Below are 17470 nucleotides of genomic sequence, written 5' to 3'. Positions count from 1 at the left end.
TCTTCCAGAGGACCTAGGTTCAATTCCCAGCACCCACATGGAAGCGTACAATTGTGTCTAATTCCAGTTCCAAGGGATATAATGTCTCATCTGGCCCCTGCATGCTCATGGTACACAGACAAATTACTCATGCAGGCAAAGTACCCATATTCATAACAATTTTTAAAAAGTCACACTAGCGAGAAACCCTTTGTATGTAGGCAATATTGGAAAGCCTTCCATTATTACTGTTCCTTTCACAGACATGAAAGATCCTACCATAGAATAACCTTAAATACAGATTTTTTAAAAATTTAGACTTATTTATATTATTTCATATGTATGAGTGTTTTGCCTGTGTGTATGAATGTGTGACACATGTGTGCAGTGCCTGCACCACCATGAAGAGGGCCTTGGAACCTCTGGAACTGGAGTTACAGATGGTTGTGAGCAGCCGTATAGGTGCTGGGAACTGAACACAAGTCCTTCATAAGCCCAGTGAGTGCTCTTAACCACCAAGCCATCTCTCCAACCCAGGAGCTAATTCTAGACTTCTATTTCTAAAGTTTGCTTTACAAAATAAGCATAAGCCAAGTACGTGAGATGAGATGACAGCTTATAGCCATGGAGTGGAGACCAGTATGACCCACATTTGAAAAACAAAACAGCTGTAGAAAGTACACTATCATGAAATGGTTTTGTAAGGTTTCTAAAACAGCAATCTATAGTTTAATGGGTCATGTCCTTTTGCATTAAATTGGGTACATGTTTCTACTTGCATTGTAAATTGTGTTAGATTCATGTGGTGGACTGACATTTACTTCTAACATGCCAATATGCATAAATGCTTTTTTTTTTCAAACAATTGTGATTAATTAAAAATGACTTTTTGAGAATATTGGAATATTTGCACTGCTTTCATATGCCTAGTTCTGGCCACTTTGTCTGTACTTTTATTCTTTTACATGAACAAAAAACATCTTGTGTATGTAAGACCATGTGCTGTATGTATATATGTTTGTGGGTGTGTGCACATGTGTGCACATGTGTCCGTGTTCCTACTGAAGCCAGAGTGGTAATATCAATGGGTGACCTGATTTATCACTCTTTGGTTTATTCTCTTGAGAAAGTGTCTCTTACTGAACTATGAATTAATCTGGCAGCCCGCAAAACCCAGCAGTTCACCTCTCTCCACTCCCCATAGTGCTGGGTGTATGGGCATGATTGAAACCATGGTTGATGCCATTCCCAGCTTTACATGAGTGTTAAGGATTCAAACTGAGGTCCTCAGCTTGCAAAGTGCTTTCACCCACTGGGCCATTGACTAAAACCTTTAAACCATGTTTCTATTGATTTTGTATTGTTTCTGTTTTGCGTATATTTATTTTTCTCTCTTTGGTGTTTATTTTCTAACATTACTTTCTTGCATGCCTGTAATGATTGGTTTTAATGCCAACTTGCCACCAATTAGAAACACCTGAGGGTGGACCCTCACTGGAAGAACTGTTCTGATTTTCTTGATTGATGTGGGAAGGCCCACCCCACTTGTAGGCTGCACTTACTGATCCAGATAAAAAGCGTGTGGCAGGAGGAAGAGCATCTTGCCTTCTGCTCACTTGTCCATTGCTCTTGCCACCACCTAGTTCATTTGTGCTGTTGCTTTTGATGTTTACTTTGTTGATATCAGACCTAGTGTTTCCAAACTCATGGTGGCTAGGGAAACAGTGCTTCAGGAAATTTCTAGGCTCCTCATGCCTGACTGGAACTGCTGAAGCCTGTCCATCCACACTCTGACCCTCCACCCACTCACCCACCCCTGACCCTCCACCCATTTACCCACTCACTGACCTTCCACCCACTCACCCACCCACTGACACCCTCCACCCAATCACCCACCCACTCACCCACCCACTGACCCTCCACCCATTCACCCACCCACTCACCCACCCACTGACCCTCCACCTAATCACCCACCCATTCACTCACCCACTCACCCACCCACTGACCCTCCACCCACTCATCCACCCACTCACCCACCCACTGACCTTCCACTCACTCACCCACCCAATGACCCTCCACACACTCACCCACCCACTCACCCTCCACCCACTCACCCTCCACCCACCCACTGACCTTCCACCCACTCACTCACCCACTCACTGACCCTCCACCCACTCACCCACCCACTGACCCTCCACACACTCACCCACCCACTGACCCTCCACCCACTCACCCACCCACTGACCCTCCACACACTCACTCACCCACCCACTGACCCTCCACCCATTCACCCACCCACTCACCCACTCACTGACCCTCCACCCACTCACCCACCATCACCCCTGAGCTCCAGCCTTAAGGACCTAGGCAGCTCTCTGGTCATTCTGCTTTTGCCATTGCTTTAAAGCTGACTTAATTCCATTTCTCTAGAGATATAGTGTCCTTTTAAGGTTGAACTATTTTAAAATTGTTCTGAAAACCTTTTTTTATTAATAAGCAAGAGATATATATATTCTAATTATAGATCAGGTCATGTTTACAAGTTTATTAAGTTCGTGTTGTATGGTACATGAAGGCCTCCATCTCACAGAGATCCACCTGTCTCTGCTTCCTGAATGCTGGGATGAAAGGCCCAATGGGTTGTTTTAACAATGGGACGTGGAGGTAGACTCCTGATTGCCAAAGCTTTGCTCACTGCTGGAAGGAAGCACAATGTGGAGGACGAACTTTGGCTTGAGGATACTGGAGAAGGTGGAAAGTGATGAGTGGCCGTGTACCAGGCTTTTTCTCTGGGGCCACCAATCAGCTCCCAAATCATGACACAGAGACTTATTACTAGTTTTGAATGCTTGCCCTAGCTTAGGCACATTTCTGGCTAGCTCTTTTAGCTGAAATTTAACCTTCTTCTCTTTATCTACCTTATTAACTTTCTTACTTCTGTATCTCTTACTTTCACTGCTTTTGTCTGTCTGTCTGTCTGTCTGATGTCTTCCTGGCTTCTGGCCCCAGCGTCTCCCTTCTTCTCTCCCTCTTCCTCTTGTTCTTGCTTCTCCCAAACCTAGATTTCTCCTCCTCTTTATTCTCTCTGTCTGCCAGCCGCACTTATCCTTCCTCCTACCTAGCTATTGGCCATTCAGCTCTTTATTAAACAAATCAGGTGCCTTAGGCAAGCAAGCTGAAACAAATGCAGCACATCTTTACATAATTAAATAAATGTAGCATAAACAAAAGTGGCACCTTTACATGGTTAAAATCATATTCTGTAGCATAAGCAGATATCACAAGATATCAGGGTCCAATAATGAGACAAGTGGATGACTCCAGAGGGAGGTTTCGTCTTAAGTGTCTCAGTCACTGTTGTATTGCTGTGAAGAGGCCCTATGGCCAAGGCATTCTTATAAAGAACGCACTTCATTACAGGCTTGCTTAGAGTTTCAGAGGTTACTCCATTATCGGCATGGCAGGGAGCATGCAGCATGCAGGCAGACATGGTGAGAGTTTGGATATTCTGATCTGTAGGCAGAGAGAGAGACTCTGGGCTTGGCATGGAGTTTTGAAACCTCAAAGCCCACCCTTAGTGACATGCTTCCTCAAACAAGGCCCTGCCTCTTAATTCTTTGAATCCTTTCAAAAATGGTGCCACTTTCTAGTGACCAAGCATTCAACTACATGAGCCTATGGGGGGGGGCATTCTTTTCAAACCACCACACGTATTAAACATAGGAGACCAAAAGTGAACATTTCACACACATTGTTTTTCTGTCACCCAATGTCTGCTCTGTTTTCACAACCCTACACTAGGATTCCACTTTTGCCGACAAGTTGTTATCTCACAATTCCATGGAAACATGACACTACTTGTATGTAATTCTGACTCCAGAGGCTTGAGTTCCAGTCTGCCAAGGCAATCCTCATTTCAGATGCCAGCAGAACTCACACGTGTCCAGCGAACACTGTTCAAGCTATTGATCCACACTAGGTTTGTGGAGGTTTAGTAACTAAAAGAGGCTTTAGTGCAGCAGTTCAGCTTGTGAGTCCTGACCCCTTTTAGGGGTCAAATGACCTTTTCACAGGGTCACATATCAGATATTTACATTATGATTCATAACAGTAGCAAAATTACAGTTATGAAATAGCAACAAAAATAGTTTTATGGTTGGGGGTCACCACAGCATGAGGAACTGTATTAAAGGGTCACAGCATTAGGAAAGTTGAGACCACTGCTCTAGCAGCTTTAGAGGTGGGTGGAGGTGGTGGTTAACACAGCAGAATGAGGAGAGGTTGGTGACCCCACTTAGGGGTTCTGAGGTCCTCCGTGATAGGAAACAGGTGCTAATGTCAATAATTGTGTGTGTGGGGGTCATAATGTCCTCCATGATAGGAGACAGGTGTTAATGTCAATAATTGAGTGGTTGCTTCCTGGGGAGACATTACACACTTCCATTCAAACCAGATAGGGCATAGAGAGGAAACCAAACCAACCCCAGCCAAGTCTACGTCAGTGAACCCATGAGCTTCCTGTGGTGATTTCCAGGAGCACAGGGGATGCAAATTCATCTGCATCACTGCAAAGCCCACCCCAGCAGAGATGAGGGCTCGGGAGAGCTGCATCCTGTTGTTCCTTGCACAACCTACCGGCTTCCCTGAACCAAAATCTTCTTTTTCTAACAATGGCTTCTTGTGCACTCTGTAACTTTCTGACTTTCCTGGTCTTGTTAACTTTCATGAGAATGAGTCTTATGAGTCTCCTTCCCCTGCCCAGGGAAAGAGATTTTAGTTTGCAGGAAATAGCCACGGGAGGCTCCAGACAGTTACGTGCTCACTGTTTGTTTTTTCACAGGGTCTTACTATGTAGCTCTGGCTGTCCCAGAACTCACTTTGTAGCCCAGGCTGGCCTCGAACCCACAGAGATCCGCCTGCCTCTGCCTCCTGAGTGCTGGGATTAAAGGCGTGCGCCACTACCGCCCAACAACAGGGTTTTGATCATAGAATTTTGGGAATGCAAACATCACCATTGACAATAACCACATATTCTGAGGCCTTTGGGCCTCGCTAGCTGACAACTTATAAAGAAGCCCTGTGATTTTCGTTCAACAATTTTATGACTTCTGGACAGTGCTCCCACAGTTACCCACACACCCCTCCTACCTCCACCTCAACTCCCATACTCACCCCCACCCCTGCTTTCCAGATCCCTGTTGTGGACTATTTATTTAACCATGTAAAATGTGTTACAATATTTTCTGCTCCATGTATTTAATTAGTAAAGATGTGATGCATTTGTTGCGCCTTGCCTGCTAAGGCACCTGATTGGTCTAATAAAGAGCTGAGCAGCCAATAGCTAGGCAGAAAAGGGATAGGTAGGGCTGGAAGAGAGATGGAAGAAATAGGAGGAGAAATCTAGGCTGGAGAGAGGAAGGAGAGAAGAAGAAGAAGAAAGAAGAGAATGGAGAGAAAGAGAGGGACACTCCCGGGACAAGTCAGGTAGCCGCCAGCCAAACATGGAGACGGCAGGAAATTAGTAAATACAGAAAGAATGAAAGGTAAGAAGTCCTGAGGCAAAAGGTGGATAAAGAGAAACAGGTTAATTTAAATTCAAAAAGCTATCCAGAAATAAGCCTAAACTAGGCTGAGCATTCAAAACTAATAGCAGTCTCTATGTCATGATTTGGGAGCTGGTTGGTGGCCCCCCAAAAGAAAGCCTTTTTATTTTAAACTTCTTAAAAAGTTGTTATACTTTCCATTTTCTGACATCTTCTTAAATTTCTTTTTTCAGGGACTTAAAGTTCTTGTCATATGCTTCACATGTTTAGTTAGAGTAACCCCACGGTATTTTATATCATTTGTGGCTATTGTAAAGGGTGATGTATCTCTGATTTGCTTCTCAACCTGTTTGTCTATTGTATATAGGAGGGCTACTGATCTTTTTGAGTTGATCTTGTATCCTGCTATGTTGCTGAAGGTTTTTATTAGCTGTATCAGTTCCTTGGTTGAATTTTTGGGGTCACTCATGTATACTATCATGTCATCTGCAAATAGGGAAAGCTTGACTTCTTCCTTTCCAGTTTGTATCCCCTTAATCTCCTTAGGTTGTCTTATAGCTCTGGCTAGAACTTCAAGTACTATATTGAATAAGTATGGGGAGAAGGGACAGCCTTGCCTTGTTCCTGATTTTAGTGGTATGGCTTTGAGTTTCTCTCCATTTGATTTGATGTTGGCTGTTGGCTTGCTGTAAATTGCCTTTATTATGTTTAGGTATGTTCCCTGTATTCCTGATTGCTCCAAGACCTTTATCATGAAGGGGTGTTGGATTTTGTCAAATGCCTTTTCTGCATCTAGTGAGATGATCATGTGGTTTTTTTCTTTGAGTTTGTTTATATGGTGTATTACATTGACGGACTTTCATATGTTGAACCACCCTTGCATCCCTGGGATGAAGCCTACTTGATCATGGTGGATAATTGTTTTGATGTGTTCTTGGAATCTGTTTGCCAGTGTTTTATTGAGTATTTTTGCATCAATGTTCATGAGGGAGATCGGTCTGTAATTTTCTTTCTTTGTTGCATCTTTGTTTGGTTTAGGAATCAGGGTAATTGTAGCCTCATAGAAGGAGTTTGGTAATATTCCTTCTGCTTCTATTGTGTGGAACAATTTAAAGAGTATTGATATTAAGTCTTCTTTGAAGATCTGGTAGAATTCTGCAGTGAAACCATCTGGTCCTGGGCTTTTTTTGGTTGGGAGACTTTTAATGACTGATTCTATTTCCTTAGGGGTTATTGGACTATTTATGGTTTATCTGGTCTTGATTTAACTTAGATATGTGGTACCTATCCAGAAAATTATCCATTTCTTTTAGATTTTCCAGTTTTGTGGAGTAGAGGTTTTTGAAATATGACCTGATGATTCTCTGGATTTCCTCATGGTCTGTTGTTATGTTCCCCTTTTTGTTTCTGAAGATGTCAGAAAATGGAAAGATCTCCCATGCTCATGGAAAGGCAGGATTAACATAGTAAAAATGGCGATCTTACCAAAAGCAATCTACAGATTCAACACAATCCCCATCAAATTACCAACACAATTCTTCACAGATCTGGAAAGAATAATACTCAACTTCATATGGAAAAACAAAAAACCCAGGATAGCCAAAAGAATCCTGTACAATAAAACAACCTCTGGAGGCATCACAATTCCTGACCTCAAGATCTACTATAAAGCTACCGTAATAAAAACAGCTTGGTACTGGCATAAAAACCAACATGTGGACCAATGGAATCGAATTGAAGACCCTGACATTAACCCACACACCTATGAACATACAATTTTTGACAAAGAAACCAAAAGTGTACAATGGAAAAAAGAAAGCATCTTCACCAGATGGTGCTGGCATAACTGGATGTCAATGTGTAGAAGGCTGCAAATAGATCCATATCTGTCACTGTGCACAAAACTTAAGTCCAAGTGGATCAAAGACCTCAACATAAACCCAGTTACTCTGAACCTGATAGAAGAAAAAGTAGGAAGTACTCTTGAATGCATTGGCACCAGAGATCACTTTCTAAATATAACACCAGTAGCACAGACACTGAGAGAAACAATCAATCAATGGGACCTGTTGAAACTGAGAAGCTTTTGTAGAGCAAAGGACACGGTCAACAAGATAAAGCGACAGCCTACAGAATGGGAAAAGGTCTTCACCAACCCCACATCTGACAGAGAGCTAATATCCAGAATATATAAAAAACACAAGAAATTAGACATTAAAATGCCCAACAGTCCAATTAAGAAATGGGCTATAGAACTAAACAGAGAATTCTCAACAGAGGAAGTTCAAATGGCTGAAAGACATTTAAGGAATTGCTCAGCATCCCTAGTTATCCGGGAAATGCAAATCAAAACGACTCTGAGATACCACCTTATATCTGTCCGAATGGCTAAGATCAAAAACACAGAAGAAAACTTATGCTGAGAGGATGTGGAACAAGGGGAACTCTCCTCCACTGCTGGTGGGAATGCAAGCTTGTACAGCCACTTTGGAAATCAATATGGCACTTCCTTAGAAAACTGGGAATCCATCTTCCCCAAGACCCAGCTGTAGCACTCTTGGGCATATACCCAAGGAATGCTCAATCATGCCACAGGGCATTTGCTCAGCTATGTTCATATCAGCATTGTTTGTAATAGCCAGAACCTGGAAACAACCTAGATGCTCTTCAACTGAAGAATGGATAAAGAAAATATGGTACATATACACAATGGAGTACTACTCAGCAGAGAAAAACAATGACATCATGAGGTTTGCAGGCAAATGGATGGATCTAGAAAAAATCATCTGAGTGAGGTAACCCAGACTCAGAAGGACAAACATGGTATGTACTCACTCACAGGAGGATACTACATATAAAACAAAGATGACTAGACTGCTATACAACTCCAGGGAGGCTACCTAGAAAACGGGACCCTAGGAAAGACACAGGGATCACCCAATGACAGAGAAATGGATGAGATCTACATAAACAACCTGGACGACAGTGGGAGTAATAAAGGGCAAGGTTTGTGGGAAAGAAAGCTAAGGGGAGCAGGAGATCCCAGCTGGATCAAGAACAGAAAAGGAGAACAAGGAATAACAGACCATGATAAATTAAGACCACATGAGAATAGGAATAGGCAGAGTGCTGGAGAGGTCCCCAGAAATTCACAATGATATATCCTCTGTAGACTGCTGGCAATGGTCGAGAAAACACCTGATCCTACCTAATCTGGTGATCAGATGGCCAAACACCCTAACAGTCGTGCTGGAACTCTCATCTAATAACTGATGGAAGTGGATGCAGAGATCCTTAGCCAGGCCCCAGGTGTCCAATTGTCAAGAAAGAGGAGGGACTGTAAGAACGTGAATTGTTGAGACCAACATTGGAAAAAACACAGGGACAAATAGCCAAACGAATGGAAGCACATGAATTATGAACCAAAGACTGTGGAGCCCCCAGCTGGATCAGGCCCTCTGGATAAGTGAGACAATTGAATACCTTGAACTGTTTGGGAGGCATCCAGGCTGTGGGACCGGGACCTGTCCTTAGTGAATGAGCTGGTTGTTTGGAACCTTGGGCTTACACAGGGACACTTTGCTCAGCCTGGAAGGAGGGGACTGGACCTGCCTGTACTAAACCTACCAGGTTTAAATGAATCCCAGGGGAGTCTTGGCCCTGGAGGAGATGGGAATAGAGGGGAGGGGATGGGGGAAATGTGGGGCAAGGGGCGGGAGGTGGGAGGACAGGGGAACACATGGCTGATGTGTAAAATTAAAACACAAATATAATAATAATAAAAAATTTCATAAGTCTTCCTAAAAAAAACCCACAACAGTTGTTATACTTTAGTTTCCCAAGAAATAGAACTAATTCTTTACTGTTATCAATATAGCAACAGGTGAACACACATGAGTTTGGAAATCAGTAATTCACTGCATTTTCTATATCTTTTAAAAATTATTTTGATTTCATGTGCATTAGTGTTTTGCCTGTATGTATGTCTGTGAGAGGGTGTCTGGTCTCCTGGAACTGGATTACAGAGAGTCCTGAGTTGCTCGTGTGGGTGCTGGGAACTGAACCCAGATCTTCTGGAAGAGCAGGCTGAGCCATCTCTCCAGTCCCTTATTGTAAACTTTTAGGTGCTCATTTTACTTTTCTGCAAGATGGTTTAAAAATCTGTAAGATACAGTCCTGGCAGTAGTGGCACATGCCTTTAATCCCAGCACTTGGGAAGCAGAGACAGGAGGATCTCTGTGAGTTCAAGGCCATCCTGGTCTACAAAGACAGTTCCAGGACAGCCAGAGCTGTTACACAGAGAAACCTTGTCTGGAAAAACAAAACAAAACAAAATAAAAAATCTATAAGACACAAAAGTGTTACTATTATGTTAAAGAAAAAAAAACTCACTACAGAAGGTACCTTGGCTCACCATTATCCATTCCAAGTATCAGTTGGTATTGGATGCCTAAGGGAATACTATAAATAAATGCTTGCCTTTAAAGAACCCATCATTTGATTAAATGTGTACTCAAGGAAGTTATGCTTAGGGGATAGAGAGATGCTCTTAGTTAGAATCATTGCTCTTGGAAAAAAATATGAGTTCCCAGCACCCACATCCTGCAACTCACAATTGCAGTCCCAGGGAATCTGCCATCTATGGGACTGAACAAATGTGCATATCCACACAGGCACACAAATACATACACATAATTACAAATAGAAACTTAAGAAAGCATTACTGAGTAGAGCAGCATGGAAAGAGACATTTCCTAATCCACTACTCTATAAACAACAGTCATTTTTTTCTTGATCCATTTAGCTTATCATCTTTAGGTGCCTGGACATGACCCTGTCACCAATGTCTTGTGTCTCTTAGCACATAATGGGCCCAAGATGTTAGCCAGGGCCATGCCATTTTGGAAAGAAACTCAATTTTTGGTTGAACTGGAACAATTCTGTAACTACAGTAATCTGATTTCTAGTACTAAAGTAATTTATTTCTCTAGATTATTTCTGTCCTTGCTTCATGGACTTCAAGTAACGGCCAAACAAGATTAGATCCATCACTTAACATTCTTTAACTGACCACTCATTGGCTACGTCTTCCAATGGGCAACTGCAGACCTGAAAACTCCTTCCTCATTATTACTTTTCAGCCCTACAACCACCCCACTGTTAGCAGATAGAAGAGTTCTGATTGTTATAAGACTCCCTTTTTAGACTTTTCCCAAATAAAGACTTTCACCGTTATCTTAGCTAGAGTTTTATTGCTGTGAAGAGACAAAGCAACTCTCAAAAAGGAAAACAATTAATTGGTGTTGGCTTACAATTTTAGATGTTTAGTCTGTTTATTATCATCATGACAGCATATGGCAGTATGCAGACATACATGGTGCTGGAGAAGAAACTAAGATTTTATGTATATTTGTGTTTTGATGTAGATATTGGGACCCCTGGAAATGGAGCTACAGACAGTCATGGGCTGACATGTGGGTGCTGGGGAATTGAACCTGGGTCCTTTGGTGGTGCTCTTAACCCCTGAGACATCTCTACAGCCCCTGAGGGGTCTATATCTTGATCTTGGGCAGCAGGAAAAGACCAAGCCATACTAGGCCTAGCATCAGCATCTGAGACCTCAAAGCCCACTCCCACAGTGACACACTCCCTCCAACAAGGCCACACCTCCTAATAGTGACACTCCCTATGAGCTAAGCATTCAAACATGTGAGTCTGTAGGGGCCATTCCTATTCAAACCACCATACCTGTCTTAAGTCACTCATTCCCTTGTTTGTCATTCTGTGAACTATTGCTTAGGCTTTAAATACTTCAGAAGTGAATAGCACCTCAATTTTCTTATTACTAATATTTTCCCCTAGGATCTCCATCTCAACACAAGTCTTTCCATGTTTGATTTTTTTATTAAGATTTATTTATTTATTATGTATACAGAAGAGGGCGCCAGATCTCATTATAGATGGTCATGAGCCACCATGTGGTTGCTGGGAATTGAACTAAGGACCTCTGGAAGAGCAGTCAGTGCTCTTAACCTCTGAGCCATCTCTCCAGCCCTCCATGTTTGATTTTTGAATAACCAGGAGACTCCTCATCGTCTGCTTTGCTGTCCTCCCGATGCCCCTCCTGTAGATGTAACCATCTTGTTAAATAAGAAACACAGAGCCAAATACCGAGTTAATAGCCAAGAGGTCAGAGCAATAGCTGAGAGCTGAAAACCTTACCCTTCACTACTGCTGCTGTTTTTTCTCTTTGCAAGAGGCCTACTTCCTGTGTCCTGTCTTTTTTATAGACTTTCTGTTCTGCCTTCTCAGTGGTTGTAAACCCAACCACATGACCTCCTCATCACTGCCTGTCTGTACAGACCTCCAGGTCTTCTATGGTTGGTATTGAGATTAAAGGCGTGTGTCGCCATGCTGGCCGTATCCTTGAACACACAGAGATCCTGCCTAGCTCTGCCTCCCAAGTGCTGGGATTAAAGGTGTGCACCACCACCGCCTAGCTTCTGCTATAGCTTGCTCTGATCCCAAGGCAACTTTATTAACATACAAATAAAATCACGTTTCAGTACAAATAAAATATCACCATACCCTTCTGTACTTGCTTTAGCATTTGAGGAACAGTTTGTTCAAATGACTCATCTATTTCCTACCTCATAACATCATGTCACACTGGGACTTCAGCCCCAAGACCTAACTGAGTCAACCTCTTCGTTAGGTCTCTTATGAACACAGGCCTATGTGGCCAAGTGAACTGGGCAACAAATACCACCTGTGGTGGCCATTCTTGGCTGTCAACTTGACTGCATCTGGAATTAACTAAAATCTAAAAATGGAGGGCACACCTCTGAGGGATTTTTTGCTTAATTTGAAGTAGGAAGATCCACTTCTACTCCAGATCTTTGAGGTAGGAAGACACACCTCTAATCTAAGCCTGCCCTCTGCTGGAAGTCTATATAAGGACATTGAAGAAGGAAGCTTTTGCTCTTTGCCTGCTGGTTCTTGCCTTGCTAGCAAATCTATTCCTTCAGTGGCATTGGAACCTACTTCTTCACAATTCCATCACAAACTGAAGACCAGCTGAGACATCCAGCCCTGTGGACTGAACGACTATGGGATTCTTGGAATTTCTGTTCACAGCCAGAACACAGTTACTGTTGGATTAGCTGGGCTGCAGCCTGTAAGTCATTCTAATAAATCCCCCTTACACACTAGAGTCTAGAGTAACCCTCACCAATACAGACTTTGATACCAGAAGTAGTTCTAGGACAATAGAAGTATAAGGACAAATCTTTTAAGTATCTGAAACAGGCTTTTCAGTTTGCCAACACCCACATTACCAAAACCTCTTCAGTTACTAAAACCTCTCCTGAGAGCTTGAATTGTACTAAAAACCCAAGTGTGAACTATTTTTACAAACTTAAGGAGATAAATGCATTTGATTATCCTGACACACCAACTGTAGGTGGTAATGGATTTGTTGACTCTGTATATGAAGCTTTTGACAATTTTGGGGGCAATCAGGGAAATGATGATTGTGGTTGGTTGCTCTTTGCATCTCTGGATAAGCTGATAAAGGATAAGGGTGAAATAGTGGTAAAACTGACTGGCTCCACATGCACACAAACAGTCTAAAGGCTTCTAAGTGTGCCTGGAAGAGAATCTTCTCTCCAGCAACCACAGTGCCCAAGTTGCAGAAAATCAAACAGAAGCCCTCATTATAAGGTTAGCTGAATTACAGTGAAAATTCAAGTCCCAGCCTTGGAAGGTGTCAGTAGTTACCACAATAGTAAGGACATTAATTGGTAAAGAATGGGATCTTATCAATTGGGATGGGGATGTATAGGAGGACCATACTGAAGCTGAGAACTTTGAACTTTCAGATTCCTCAAGGGTTTATCTCACCTGAGGAAGTTGTACCCTCAGCCCCACCCCTTAAAATAGTGCCCTTTTCACATTTGACTGAGGAAATTAATTCATCCTTGTGTGCTAAACCAGTAGTGACTTTCTCCAAAGGAAATGACAGGAAAGACAACACTGATGTCCCTCAGGATCCAGGTGGAAGTAACATAAAACTGAATCAGACTTTTATTGATATGGACCTACTGAGTGGAAATTCTGAGTTTAATAGGAAAGCTTACTTAGTTCAAAAAGTATATTTGAATGGTTGGCTGAAGCATTTGTCAAAATATGGCCTACTGAAAGATGCTGGAGATGCCTGATACCCATTGGCTTAGTATTGTTGATGGGATTTCAAGGCTCAGGGAAATTGAAATGCTGGAGTGGCTACACTGTGTAAAACCTAATCTTCCACAATGGGAAGGTCCAAAGTCATGCCCTTCACTAGTTTTACACACACACACACACACACACACACACACACACACACACACACAACGGTGAGAGGGGCAACAGCACATATGAAAAGTTTTGTCGTCACCCTTTTCCTCGTGCCAGACTTTAGGGATTTCGATGCTGCTGCTCCATTGGATGCAGTGGGTTTAACAGGGCCCCGAGGTAGCAGGGGCCAAGTGGCAGCACTGAACCACCAAAGGCAGGTGATCGTAGTTATCATGATGGGCAGCATAGACAAAACAATGTCCATAATGTCGTAAGCCAGTGCTTCTCAAACTTCCTAATGCTCTGACCCCTTAATACAGTTCCCAACCATAAGTTTCAATGCTACTTCTTAACTTTAATTTTGTGACTGTTATGAATCATAATGTAAATATCTGATATGTGGTCCCTGTGAAAGGGTCATTTGACCCCCAAAGGTGTCATAACCACAGTGATTGCCACTGTGCCCTACCCCATAATGGTCAGCACAGGCAAAGTGAATTTTATGGACTCATATGGACCTTTGGTACTAGCTAACCAATCATGGTGTTTTCAGACAAGAACTAGATAAGAAGAAGCCTACAGAGTTTTTGTTTGATCTATATAAGGGGAAAAAACCCTCAAACAAACGAAAGGTTACATTGGATTGCAGCAAAAAGGAATCTCAGCCTGTGAATCACTTTCCAGACTGGAGCCAGTTTACAGACCTAAAACCACTTTAATGAAGGGATGGCGAGGTTCCCCTGAGGAAGGACCTTGATAAATACCTAACATTTTTTATATTAGCCTTTCTTCAGTTCTTCCCCAGAGGGACCTACAGCTTTTTACAAGCGTAACTGTACACTGGGGAAAGGAAACAATCAGACTTTCAGGGGTCTATTGGATACCTGTTTAGAAGTAATGCTTATTCCAGGAGATCACATAAAACACTGTGGCCTTCCAGTTAAAGGGGGGCATATGTAGGCCAGGTTATTAATGGAGTTTGGGCTGAAGTCCAGCTCACAGTAGGCCCATTCATTGAGTCCCCAACCTCATCCTGTGGTTATTTCCCCAGACCCAGAATGTATAATTGGGATAGATACACCAAGAGTTGACCGAATTCTCACATTGGTTCCCTGACTGTGGAGTGAGAGCTGTTATATTTGGAAATGCTAAATGGGAGCCTTTAGAGTTTCCTCCACCAAGGAAAATGTGGAATCAAAGGCAGTATTGCATCGCTGGAGGAACTGCAGAAATTAGTGCCACCATCAAGGACTTGAAAGATGCTGAGGTGTTTCCTATCACATCTCTCTTTAGCTCTCCTATCTGGCCAGCGCAGAAGACAGAGAGATTGTGGAGAATGACAATCCAATCAAGCAGTGATTCTGATTGCAGCTGCCATGCCAGATATGGTGGGGGGGGGTTTGTTTTGTTTTGTTTTGTTGTGTTTTGTTTTGTTTTGTTTTGTTTTGTTTTGAGCTGAGAATTGAACCCAGGACTTGCGCTTGCTAGGCAAGCGCTCTACCACTGAGCTAAATCCCCAACCCCAGATATGGTGTTCTTACTTGAGCAAATTAACCCATCTCCTGGCACATGCTATTGATCTAGCAATCCTCCCTCCCCACACTGGTCCAAAAGGATCATCAGAAGCAATTTGCTTTCAGTTGGCAAGGCCAGCAGTATACCTTTACAGCTTTACCTCAGGATATATTAACTCTTCAGCCCTGTGTCATACCTTGGTTAGAAGGGATCTTGATTGTCTGTCTCTTCCACAGAATATCACATTGGTGGACTATATTAATGACATTACATTATCGGACCAAGTGAGCAGGAGGTAGCAACCACTTTGGACTCACTGGTAACACATATGCATATCAGAGGATGAGAAAGAAATCCAACCAAAATTCAAGGGCCTTCTATCTCAGTGAAATTCTAGGGATTCAGTGGGGTCAGGGTATTCAGGCCAAAAGCTATAAAATTGTTGAATTAAATCAGTGCCAATGAGGAGAGCCTTCTTTATAAGTTGTCAGTGGGGGTTGGGGATTTAGCTCAGTGGTAGAGCCTAGCAAGCGCAAGGCCCTGGGCTCGGTCCTCAGCTCTGGGGGAAAAAAATAATAATAAAATAAAAAATAAATAAATAAGTTGTCAGCGGGTGAAGCCCAAAGGCCACAGGATTTCCCCTTTGTCTGTCCTTAACTTGTGTTTATGCTCTGTTGGAATTTGTAAGGTATTTGTAGCCTCTTTGTGTGTGTGTGTGTGTGTGTGTGTGTGTGTGTGTGTGTGTGTGTGTGTGTGTAAAATCATTATTTTTATTTGCTAAAATTTCATCTGATTCACTTGATTTCCAAATCAATGTAATCAGGTCATTACTAAGTATCTTTTGGTAGAATTGTGTTTCCTTGGTTTTTCATGTTTACTATAGTTTTGCATTTAAGCTTCTTTTATTTTGGGTTAAATCATTGGTTTGGGGTGTGTGTGTGTGTGTGTGTGTGTGTGTGTGTGTCTGTCTGTCTGCCTGCCCGTCTGTCTGTCTGTGTTTAATCACATTGCTTTTTTCAAATGGAACTGTTGCAATTTTCAGGTTGTAGCAGGGTTAAAGTTTTTTTAACTCTGCTCTATAATGTTTGGGCTACCAGACCAAATTGGAAATAGTGTTTGCAAAAATACTCACTATCCATGGGTAGGCCCGCAATGAAAATACATTAAAATAAAAGACTATCTAGTAAAAAAACAAAACAAAACAAACAAACAAAAAACCCACAGATTTATCATCCATCAAATGCCAGTCATTTTAGGAAATGGAGAAATATTACGACTTCTTTTTGCATGTATATTATCAGTTACATAAGGTATGAATAGAAAAAAATTTTAAAAAGTGGTGATTATTCCTTTGCTGATGACAAACAGTAGACAGGGAAAAGTAACTACAAGGGGGCAGTAGGGACATGAGAGGGAGAGGAGGTAATTTTGTTTAGAAGTAGAGGGATAAAGTAAAGAAATACAATCAGATAACCTGAAGCAGTTCCAGCCATTAGGAGACTAAGACCAGAAACTTTAATAACCAGGCCAGCCTGTGTTCTTGGGAGAAGTATCTAGAGAGGAAACCAATATGGAAAAAAAAGAAGGGAAAAGAGCAGATGAACAGGACACAGCTGGCTGCTAATTTGGCAGTAGATATTAAGTAAGACTTTTATAAATGCGAAGGAGAGAAAACTGGATGGGGGGGGGTCTGAAGTATAAATGTAGGGAGCTGGAGAACTGTCTCTGTGGTGGTTTAGAGTGCAGGACTGTTTTTACAAAGTACCCAAGTTCTATATGGGTATCCATGGTCAGCGGCTCATGACTCATCTCCAGGGATCCAGTGCCCCCTTCTGGCCTCTATGGGCACCTGCACACATATGGCAAGCACACAAACATAAATTTTTTAAAAATTAAATTCTTAAAAAATGTAGATGCCATCTAGTAAGCTTGCTGGTTGCAGTCCTGAGTCTCCCACCTTTCCTTTCTCTGCTCCCATCTTTCTAAAAGATGAGTTAAAATACTTCTATCTGCCAGCTCTCTAGACCTTGCTCCAAGTCTGTACATTGACTCACTCCAAGAATCTCTTGTCTGCTCATTGCTTCTTCCCTGGCCCC

The sequence above is a fragment of the Onychomys torridus genome, chromosome 21 (genome assembly GCF_903995425.1).
Source record: "Onychomys torridus chromosome 21, mOncTor1.1, whole genome shotgun sequence".
NCBI classification, from domain to species: Eukaryota; Metazoa; Chordata; class Mammalia; order Rodentia; family Cricetidae; genus Onychomys; species Onychomys torridus.
The sequence above is the reverse complement of the archived record's forward strand: the minus strand, read 5'-3'. Positions refer to the sequence as shown.